Genomic DNA, 12,462 nt, shown 5'->3' with positions numbered 1-12,462 from the left:
AAAAGAGCAGACTAAGTACCGAGTGAAAGGTCAAGTTCATGAAGTATTGACGGTTCAAGTGGTTACATATCTGATAACATAAATTGACATGAATCCAAAATACACTGATGATTGTGCTGTCAAACGATGAAACTACCGGTATATGGAATCTGGGGGTCCATGCTTCATCTCTCTCAGCTAAGGGGCCCTTGGCCTGAAAACGTTGGAGACCCCTTCTGTACACAATATACACACATGCATGCTCACATGTGTTTTACTGTAATGTGAATTAGCATTCAGCATCTGAGACATTAAATACCTGTATGACAGCAAAACAATACCCTCTAAGTAGTGATACAGTACAAGGTTTTAAATACAATTATGTTTAACATAAACATAATTCTACATAATTCTATCTACAAACACCAAATTAATCTCAAAGAGCGCTCAGGAGATGTCTCCACCAAGTCAACTCCCTCCCATTTGATCATGAAAGAAAACCGAAATGGAAAGAAATAAAAGGAAAGAGAAAACCGGAGGTAATTACAGCTCTGATTAATGTTGTTTAGATGCACTCTGTGATTCCAATTGCTTCCTAGTTGTGTTTGGTGTTTTGCGAATTTGTCTGAACTCTGAAACAAGGATTGCAAGCACAAACAGAAAAGGATCAGTGAGAGTGATCAAACATGATCAAACAATCACAGGTTCCCCGAGATCCTATACAGTAAGAGAAGTGGAGGTTTGCACCATTCACTTCTCAGTCTGCCAACATTGATTTGGGGGGATGTCTAATTATGAAGGTATTGATCTGTGCTCCCTGTTTATCGTGTGTGTGTGTGTGTGTGTGTGTGTGTGTGTGTGTGTGTGTGTGCGTGCGTGCGTGCGTGCGTGCGTGCGTGCGTGCGTGCGTGCGTACGTGCGTGCGTGCGTGCATGCATGTGTGTGAGAGAGAGAGAGAATGAGTGAGTAACAGAGTAACAGAGAGAAAGAGAAATAATGAGAAGGAAAGTGGGAGATGACAAGAGAGAGAAGGAATGGTTGAAAGGGGATAGAAACTGAGAAAGAGAGAGAGAGAAACATATATATGGGTCAGTGACGTGACGCCCCAAAAAATGTGTTTTTAAAAAAACTTTAAAATGCAGGCATAAAAGTTATTTACTTTTGTTCTACTCACTCTCAACCTTATGGAAATACATTTTGTTTTTAGATATTTTATTGGAATCAGACTTTATTCAGCAGTTTGTTGTACTTGTGCCTAAAATCGTCATATGGTGTGACATGAAAATAATTGTTTATAAAATGAAAATGGAGTACATCTTTCTTAAGTTACTCACTTTATCAAAGTCCTTTATCATAACTAACCAGTGATCCACTATAGTTTTTTGAAAATTAATTATATCTGTATATTTTTTTCATAATCGACACTCTGTGTGAGGCCCATGTTCATGATCTTACAACATATTTTAAATGTATTCTGTCAAAACTTTCTCTAAAATTACACAAATATTTGTGACTCTTCCTGATAATATTCTCTATGTAATCCATAAACATTTTTTTGGTTTAATCATTAACACATGGGCGGCCAAGGTTTATAACATTTATAGCTGTTGCTGGTGCCACCATTGACTTACGTTATGTTTTGATGAGCCCCGCAAGCTTCGTGCGTGTGCACGTGCGTGTCCAGAGAAGATTGAGGAGGTACTCCATTTGTTTACAAACGCTCGCGAAACTCGCGGTAAAAAAATCGCGGTAAATTCGCGGTAAAGTGTCGCCGTGAAAACAATCAGCTCTCTGCCTCCATGGGGCTGTTTTTACCTCATTCTCAGATAAAGCCGTTCTTATGTTTCAAAGTAGAATCTAAAGCCATGTAAAATCCTTCCGTGTGGGGAGAGACAGGGGGCTTCCTGCCCTGGCTGGGTGACGTAATGGATTCAGGGCATGCAAAGGGAAGCTGCGGTCTCGAAAAGTTAACTATTTGTTGACTCGTCCCTCGACGATATAACTTCCTGTGGCAGGGTGACATCTAGTGGCCATAACTCGTCCCTGAACGCGTTTGGCTCCCCAAGTGTTAATAAAGGTATGATTTTTCACTATTTGGAATGTCACACCAAATTATTTAGTGTCACACCGTATGATCATATCTTCATGTGTCAAAGCAAACTGTGTTTTAACCTACCTATTAGTGAGTACCAGGGCAGGAAATTCACGGCGGCCACGACGGCCATGGCCGCCGTTGCCCCTCTCTTTGGCCGTGTGCCCCTCGAAAAATGACATGCCCAAACGGCCACAGTGGCCGTGGTGCCCTGGCGCCCACAGCAGTCCATTAACTGCTTTTTACCGTTTTTTCCTCTGCGCGATTTTCCAGTCATTACGGTAACAGCAGTGCGTGGTTGGTTGAGCTGCGCACATGACCAGAAGTAGATTCCATTTACGCTCGTAGTAGCAGCATAGCAGCCGCCGCATAGTGGAGCTGCCGGAGTCCCGCGACACAGTGTTTATACAAGTTACAACACAAAAACATCACCGGGCTAAACGGGAGTTTTATCTAACGCAGCCTGTTGAATAAATCCGAATGTGCGAACGAATGCCTTCAAACGGAGCTCTGCTGAGCTCAGGACAACAACCAAAATGCAGCACAAGGGAACCAAAAGCTATTCTTTCCCCAAGAGGCTGAGCTGTCAGAAAGTACATCATTGTTGAGAAAGGGATCACTCCGCGAACGGGAGGGAGGAGTTTGTGTGCGTGTGTGCGTGCGTGCACATGGCCAGTGGTGGAAAAGTTCTCGAATGTTTTACTTAAGTAAAAGTATCAATAGCCTACTGCAATGTAGAAATACTTCCGTTGCAAGTAAAGTCCTCAAATTCCAAATATACTTGAGTAAAAGTACAAAAGTATTGGTATCAAAATGTACTTAAAGTACCAAAAGTAAAAGTACAACATTATTGAAAATAGCAGATCTACAAGCTCACAACGCATAGTTATGCGACACATCTTGAGCTTGTAGATCTGCTATTTCTACAAGCTTGATTATTTTCAAATAGCCTAAATAGGGATAAAGTGGTTCATGTATGTTTAATAATATTATAATTTATTATGCAAAGTAACTGGTATTACTAAAGATTTCAAATAATTGTAGTGGAGTAAAAGTACAATATTTGGATCCGAGATGTAGTGGAGTAGAAGTAAGTGTTAGAAATACTCAAAATTACAATAAACAATTAAGTACAATACTTAAGTAAATGTACTTAGTTACTTTACACCACTGCACATGGCAAAACAGAAATAAACAGGTTCTTGATATTTATTTAATTGAAAGGTATTACATTAAACCTTAACGTTTAAGATAAATTAATTATGACTGTGGCGTGGACTTAAAATCATTGTTTTAATGATGGCCTTCCTGCCCTGGCACTTGGCCTTTGTGCCCTCAAAAATTTGACAACACCAAAGGCCAATTGGCCTTGCCCCTAAACTGACGAAATTCTAGGCCTGGTGAGTACTGAACTTTACTGATTGATTAAACAATTACCCAGGATAAATAATATTTCTGAACAGGATATTATTGTAGGGCTTTAACATGGGATAAGAAAGAATTGTAGTAGTAGATGGATGATGAGGATGTGCACAGGAATGCTACGCACACCTAAGTCTTCTGCCGGCCCACGGCAGAAGGATCCTAAAGAGACAATAAGGCGCATAGCCACACTTGGAGCCAAGGCAACATTTTATTAACACCAATTAGTGGAAACAGAACTCAGCATTCAGGTAAATTGCTTTTTTCCGAAGTCTCCTGAACTTGAACACAGCATTTTGTGTTGAACAAATGTAATTAGGAATCATGACATTACACCACATCTCCACTAGCTAAAGAGTGCTGGGTTGCGCAACTCCAAAAATAGCTGATCTACAAGCTCTCGCAGCACAACGTGTTGAGAGCTTGTAGATCAGCTATTTTCGCTAGTTTTGTCTCGGGTCCTACCTTAACACTGTCCACTGTCCAGTCCAGTGAGTGAAAGTACAAAAGTATTAGATCAGATTAGATTATACATTTAGACTGTATTGTACATCAGCCAGTCGTATTTGGTGAGGGTAGCAAACCGGCTGCCTTGTTGCGGTTCTGCTATGCCACAGACAACCTCCTGCTCTTCGTAGAAGACTCCTCTCTCCTTGCTGGGTCATTGTTTAGTTTCTCCCTGTACTTTCTCGTTCTCTCAGCACAAGAAAATGGAATGTATAGTTTAAGACAAAGAGAAAATATTGTTTAGATTGAAACAATATGTTAAGGTTTCTGTGAAGGGGTTTCTGCTCTGTCTGATGAATTTGAAGTATCACTGAATGAAGCTAAATTACATTTTATGTAGAAATGTTTAAAACAAATGTTTAAATGTACAAAAGAAACATGGAACTTTGTTATTTATTGTTATATCTGTAGTTAAATACAGTATAAATCATATGGTGTGACAATCAAGTCATATGGCGTGACAAGCAGATGTCACACCATTATGATTAAGTGTCACACCATATTACGTTTTTCTGCATTTAGGTTTACCTTGAGGCTACTATGTACACATTAGCATGCTAACAGCATGCTAGCTATAACAAAGCAACCTAGATCTACATGGAAATATGACCAAAACTTCAAATAACTTAAGCTTTTTTTAATGAAAAGGTGTCACACCAACAGACATCCAAAGTGGTGAGTTTGTCAAAGTTTCAACAAGATGGCATTTCATGAAAATGTTAAAATCATAACTCACCTCAGACACCTGTCTTGCAGTTGTGCTGGGAGTGCTGAATAGCCTTACAGAAGAAGGACCTCTCTAGCCAATAGGTGTCCAAATAATTGCCTGTTTAATTTGTCCAAACTAGTGTCACACCAAATGATTTTGGTTTGGGGGACAAAATGTTTTTGATCAGAAATGACTGAAAACATTATGCTTTGACTTTGAAAAGATATAGGCTCACAAATAGACATTTTTTTAGCCTAAATTCATTTTCAAATGATTTTTAGCAATTCTTTTTCTTAGTTTTATTCAAGTTCCCACTTTGAGAAACAAGGTCAGGACAGTCACACCATATGAGTTTTGCCATGTTTGGTTGAACATTCTGAAGAAATGAGGAATGAAATGCTTTAATCTTGAGTAAGTTCACATAAAGCTTAATGTCCTGCACAATATTCAGAAGGTTTTTGACAAATATATTTTTTATTTATACATGTTTGACACAGAGGACAGCAAAAACGTTACGTCACGTCACCCACCCATATATATATATATATATATATATATATAGAGAGAGAGAGAGAGAGAGAGAGAGAGAGAGAGAGAGAGAGAGAGAGAGAGAGAAGAGAGAGAGAGAGAGAGAGAGAGAATTGGGGAATTGGGGTGTATCATCACCAGTGTTACGTGAAATGAGGTCCCCTACCGCAGGTTGGTTCCAGGCAGTGAAATGATAGATGAAAAGGAGAAACAACAGTAGTCAATTACGGTGGCGCGTGATTAACCTAAACTAATTAAGACCTCTGGGTAATGGGGAGAAGGGGAAAAACTAGCCGCTCCTTCCCTCGCTGGTGATGTGAACTCCCATGGCAGAGCATGCGATGAGATCGCCTTTGTTCTGCAAGTCCCACTCCTCAGCCCAGCTGAACAACTGCCATGTCCTCTCTCTCTCTCTCTCTCTCTCTCTCTCTCTCTCTCTCTCTCTCTCTCTCTCTCTCTCTCCTATTCTATTTCTATTCTGGTGTATTAAAGTGAGCGTGTCTGCATGTTTTGTGTACAGTATGTGTGTATGCGTGTGTGTGCGTGTGTGTGTGTGTGTGTGTGTGTGTGTGTGTGTGTGTGTGTGTGTGTGTGTGTGTGTGCGCGTGCGCGTGTGTGTGCGTGCGTGTGTGTGTGCGTGTGCGTGTGCATGCATGTGTGTGTTTCCTAACAGTGAGTATGCATTGTTGTATACAGAACATCTGTGCATAACAGTACTGTACTGTATGTGCATGACTGCTTTGCACATGCCACTAAAGGATAAGAACCTTGCATCGCTCCTGCATCCCACAGATTTTCAGCCGAATTAGAGTTGAGTGTGTAGCGTTCCTTTTTAAAGCACCCATCACCAACTATTGCTGTTGCTATACATTTAAAAATATATGTATATAAAGTCAGAGATTGCTTTGATTGAATGCCAATTTTGCTTATTGGTTTGACCATGCAGTGACCTTGACCTTTGATAGGAATTCAAGGAAAAAGTAATCAATAGTGCAGGTCCTGAAGCCTGCAATTACAGTTCAACTGCTCTGCTGGGTGTAGGTGTAAACCGAAGTGATGGTCATGACTAATTTTATGGAGGTTATATTGAGTTTTTATGTTCATGTGTGCTGTGCCTGTGGAAGACAGATGTTTTACGGACCAAGTAACCTTAACTTCTGTTAGGGTTACTTGATATGACTGGACATTTGGGCTATTTGAAGTATTTTAAAATGATTTTCAAAATAGTAAAAATAGGCAAAGAAGTTTAGGATACAGGGTAAGGCATGGACGATTGCTCCTAGTCTCTGAACCAAGGTGGTGCGAGAAACTATTGTATCAAGTGTCTCTTGAGTGAATAAGTAGAGAATGAGGGAGGATAATTTGGACTTGGACATTGCTTAAAGACAAACACAGGTGTGGGTGGAAAGAACCAGTAACCTGTAGCCTATGATAATATAATGGACTGTTACCTTTATTTCAAGATTTGCCTCAGCAGTGCACCATTGCAACAGAAATTCACTATTTTGCCAAGCAAACTGGGGCTTCTGTGTGAAAGATAGAGGCAGGTGACGTGGGAATGGTTCCTTACATTTTCAGTGGAGCTTACATTGGCCACGCTATAAAGACAGGGAATGAACCATCCTGTCATGCTAATTGCACCACTGCTCTCCTGTGCTATATACATCACTGAGGTGACAACTCCACTCCCTGTGTATCTGCCACAGAATGCCAATGGCCCAAGTAAGTCTCTTCATGTCGGGGCTGCCTGCTGGGTAGTAGCAACATCATGAGCCAGAAAACATCACGAGTCCAATTCCTCCAGCTGGAGTGCGGCTCCTCTGTGGCTGTGAAGCCAGTGTCCCTCTTTACTCCACATACTGTAGGTTAGCCTTCTTGTCACCCTAGAAGCAATGTCTTGTTTGTGCTCTGGGTGTCGGACACAGGGGCCAGCAAGATTCAAATGACACAAGTACTCCAACATTAACATGTGTCTCAATGTTATCAAGGTCAGCGTTTACGTCCAGATCTGGTCCCATGTACTGAGCTACGTCAGCAAGGCTGAGTCTACCCAGGAAATAGCAGTGCAAAGAGGAGAAGGAGATACTCAAAACCAATCGTTTTTCACCAAATTAAAATGTGCTCCAGGCCTGGCAGAGCTTGCGCCTCAGAAGTACAAAGCAGCCGCCAAGTGCTTCCTACTAACCTCCTTCGACCACTGTGATTTTCCAGAGCTTCTGTCTCCCAGTAACGTAGCCGTGTACGGAGGTTTCTGTGCACTGGCAACATTAGATAGACAGGAGCTCCAATGAAGTGTCATTTCCAGCAGCACCTTTAAGTTTTTTTTAGAGTTAGAGCCACAAGTGTGTAAATAAGTAGACCGGGAGTGTTGCTGGCGGCTGATGGTCCAAATACAAATACTTGTGGAGAAGTAAGAGGAGAGGAGAAAACACAAGACATATATCTGGTGGCTTTCTGGGTGAATCATGGGACGCTGTATGACAGGCATCAGACTATGTAAACAATGTTTGCATCGACCACGCAAAATCAAGAAAGCGAGGAGTGCTGAGAAAGGCTTCACCTGAATTTGCAAAACAAAGTAGCCTCTAATCAGCCTGTGTCCTAGTCTGGCACTGGCAGGGATCAATTAAGCACTCGCTGGGTGAGTTGTGACATTTGATACTGAGGGATGTTCTCTTGTCACAGAGTTATCGGTCAGCGGGGGTCAGACTCTCTGATGTAGATCAATGCAGGCCCTCCTTTAATCAAGACATATTTATGCGCAATCCATCTACACGTGACCTGGATTCAGGGAGGGCTTTGATCTTCTGTGTCAGAGATCTCGGTTAGTCATCAGTTTGGTGAGAGCTCCTCATTTACAAAACTCTTTCCCTTCGCTTTCTCCTCTACCTCCTTTGCATCCTGGGAATTAAAACATGCCATTTTCTCCCCTTTCTGCTGTGGGATTTGATGCTGCTCAAAGGCGGCACAGGAACCAAAGCGCTGACTCAGACAGTGCATTTGGCCGTCTTTTTTTTTCTTCGGAAAGTAAATGAAAATATGAAAAATATATATATATTTTTTTTTGCTGAGCATCATGTGTAATAATAATATAATAATAATAAACATTATTAAAAAGTAGAGCTTGTTATCTCTTGCAATGACGTACTCTTGATTGATTAAATTATTATTATTATTTTGTTATCTTTCAGTTCCTCGTTTTATTTTTATTTTTATTTTTTAATCAAATAAATACAAAATATTAACATTTTTTTATATCCTGTAAATTTGACCACTCCATGTGTTACTGTTCTGGTGGTCGTTCCTCATAGCATTGCTGAAGAGAAAGAAAACTCAAATCATGGACTCTACCTTTTACAAAGGGTGATATTTCAGTATTAAAATATAGGCCATAGACATGATGAGTGATATGCTCCTGCTTTTTGTCACACTGTGACACCGCGTTTGTGTCACTCAGGCAGTGACAGGAAGTGAAGTCTAGACAGGAAGCCAGCAGATCTCCACTAATGATAGGGATTCTCTGACATTACATTTTATATCTAAGCTGATTTAATCCTGGCAAAAAAAAAAAAACTGTCTCTCAGAGAGCTATTCTTTGACTTTCCCTAATTAAGTAATTTCCTATTCAGGTTGTGGCCCCTCCAAATGCCACCTTTTCCACCATGTAATGTCACATTTCCATGTTCAAACGTCAACTTTCAGAATTCAGCTTTCTTTCTCTCTCTCTCTCTCTCTCTCTCTCTCTCTCTCTCTCTCTTTTCTTTTTAAACCTGTAAGCCTGTGGGAGATAATTAAAGGGTATAGCTGCATTTTGTGTCAAATGTATTATTATGGTAATCATTGAAATAACAAGATTAACTATTGGTGTGGCAAACTATTGTTTGGGGTAATTTTGACCTGCTTAAAATTTTCATTTGAAAAAAGAAGGTAGAAGTTTTTTTTTCCCACCTGAAACTCACTGGCCTTAAAGATTCTTCTGTGATTAACATGTAAAATCATCATCATACATTGACTTTGTCTCAATTCCAAATAATTCATATGATATAATGGTAAAATAAACAGTGAACTTGAAGCATCTGTCCTACAACAGTAGACAGGAAGACAGACTGCTTACAGGAGGTGCAAGAAGCTCATCTGTGCCTCACATGCGGTCCGTGTTTGTGAAGCATGTGTACATTCATATGTAATGTTCATGTGTGTTCACATGTTCACATCACTTATTTTACATGAATTTCAGCTCAGTAAAAACGCCTAGCTCTTTCAGTGATTAATGTGATATAGCAAAGCATGAATGCAAACAATGATGATTGTATGATGATGTTAAAATGAAGTTACAATTTATATTAGTATCGTTTCTTAAACCAAATATCCCCCGGGTCAAAATGACCAGCGAACAGATCCAAGGTGCAGTAAATCCGAACAAAACGTAAGGGTTAAGGGTTTTTTGTCCGATCCCCTGAACCTTGGTGTAAGAGCTCTGTAACTGTTGTCACTACAGTATGTTATTTTCTATAGTCCCAAGTTCATATTGAGTTATTTTAAGTCATACTTTATTTCATGTTCATTTGTCAAGTCATAGTGGTACATTTATTTTGAAGTGTCAAAGTCACGTTCTGTGTCTCTTTGGTCTGCTCTCACATGAATTGTGTTCACTCAGGACTTTTGCATTAGTAATCAAGCAACAAGCAGCAAGGTACAGAAGCTTAATTTTATACTGGTCACAAGACTAAGAGACTTTGTTTCAAGTTATAAGAAAGGTTATAAGGACCTCCTGAAGACTGAAGAGTATTCCCTTTTGTGTAGCATGCAGCCAACAAGGTATTTTTCCTTGTCTGTCTTTTACTTTGGTAAAATATGTATTCTACATGCTGTGGTGTCATTTGTAATTTATTTTATGTTGTTTCGTTTTAACGGTGGATTAGAAGGGATTTGAAGAGACGCCTTCAAATAAACCAGTAGTAAAGGACACCACTTGTGCTTGGTGGGAATTACAAGCTCTGTTGTTTGTACACTAAAACATTGGACGATTTAAATCAATAGCTTGCAGTCTATCTTCTCAGTAAAACGTCTATAATAATATGCTGTGGTATTTTACTATATTGATTTAATTAAGCCAGAATATTGACTAGTAATGCTCTTTGAAGGTTACATAGGCCCTCAAATCCAAATGACTTATGAATAGGCCTAACCAAGTTCCTCAAGTTTGGGGCGGCTGTAGCTCAGGAGGTAGAGTGGGTTGGCCAATGATCCGTGGGTCGGAGGTTCAAATCCCAGCTCCTCCTGTCAACATGTCGAAGTGTCCTTGGGCAAGACATTGAACCCCACATTGCCTCCAATGAGTTGGTTGGTGAAAGCTTGCCACCATTGGTGTGTGAATGTGGGAAGTGAGGACGCTGGCGTCGAATGTTCGCCGCTTCACTTCCCAATGTGTGAATGAATGAACCATTGTAAAGCGCTTTGAGCACTTGGAAAAGCGCTATAAAAATGCAATTCATCAAGTGTGCTTACGTATTTGATCCAATCTCTGTCTGTCTGTCTGTCTGTCTGTCTGTCTGTCTGTCTGTCTGTCAGTCATTCAGTCATTCAGTCAGTCAGTCAGTCAGTCAGTCAGTCAGTCAGTCAGTCAGTCAGTCAGTCAGTCAGTCAGTCCACATTTTTACAGTCTATTGGTTCCCTTGTCACTGTGACATCACTCTGACACTGTCCAGGGGAACCACTCTTAACAGAATGGGTTTGCTGCTCTGACATCACGCTCTGGCTTCATGTCCCTTTTATCACCATATATTTTATGCCCATATATAGTCGACAATGTGATGTCAGAACAAGCCAATATATGGGCATTCCCAGATCACACTTGCAAATGAATTATGTACTTGTCCATTCTATGCCCATTTATGGAGATCCCTGTCCCGATGTCATCAATATGTGTATATGTGTAATATATGTGTATTACCATATTTGGTAATGCCCATATATGGGCATGGTCTGCCAATCTCAACAGGCACTGTTGACTGTTGAGATGGTAACTGGTCCGATATACATCACTGGCCAGATAGCCAAGAATTCTGCCCTTAAGGCAAGGTTGCATGTTGCCCTGAGGCGTCTTACTAGTAATAATATTCCAACACTGTCTCACTCCCCAAAAGGCATATTGTGATGGTGAAATGTCAACATGTGCCTTGAAGGTGGGGGGGGGGGGGGGGGGCACATTATGCCTTTTAAGGACTTCAACATTACAGCCACATGGACGTCCAGTTCTCAGCGTTTTGGCCGTGCCAAACGCTTTTGTTTGCAGTTACCGGCGTCTGACACACTTGCTCCTTCTGCAAGTTTGTCCCAAAAGTCAAAATATAATAACTATTGACCCTATCCACTGAGTCATGCCAATTGAGAGGGCCTGTGAGCTCTCATCTCAGGCATGACAGCCACCAATATTATCACAATAGGCTGCCTACAAGTCAGCCTATTGCGATAATACCTGAACAAAATTGGTCTAATTGCTAGTGTTGCCCTGAGGCAATGACAAATCATCAGCATGAATAAAACTAAACTATCAAACAAACTTATATTTCATATTTGGCCTTAGTATGTGTTCTGAAAATCAGATTATAAATTCAAGATGGATTTTACTGTTACAGTATATGACCCCAATAGTTCCCCCTATACTGTCCGTCTACTGTATACAGTACCACCACCGATCTGAGTGTTTAAAGTAATTCTCCCATGACATCATATAATAAACTTGTATCGCAGAAATACTTGACTCATCTCTGTGACTCTGCCGTTTGCCTCAACATCCTGATCGATGCATAATTCCATGGTGCAGACATGCTAACTCCCTAACTAAAAATAAAAAAATCATTATCTCTCTCTCACACACACGCACGTACTCACGTAAGCACGCACGCACGCACGCACGCACGCACGCACACACGCAGGCAGGCACACACACACACACACACACACACACACACACACACACACACACACACACACACACACACACCTTCCACATTGGCTGCTTGAGTGCTATGCAGAACACATTTTAGGTTATGTTGTGTTATGGTATGATCAGCACTAGTAAGACACCTGAGGGTGGAATGCGACATCAGGGTGACATGCAACCTCGCCCTAAAGGGCGAGGTCGCGCCAATTCTTGACCATCTGGCCAACCACAGCGTTTCTCTGACGATTCTAGTTGTTGTCATTCTGGGGGGAGTTTGTT

The sequence above is a fragment of the Nannobrachium achirus genome, assembly GCF_963921795.1.
Source record: "Nannobrachium achirus genome assembly, chromosome: 8".
Classification (NCBI taxonomy): Eukaryota; Metazoa; Chordata; class Actinopteri; order Myctophiformes; family Myctophidae; genus Nannobrachium; species Nannobrachium achirus.
The sequence above is the reverse complement of the archived record's forward strand: the minus strand, read 5'-3'. Positions refer to the sequence as shown.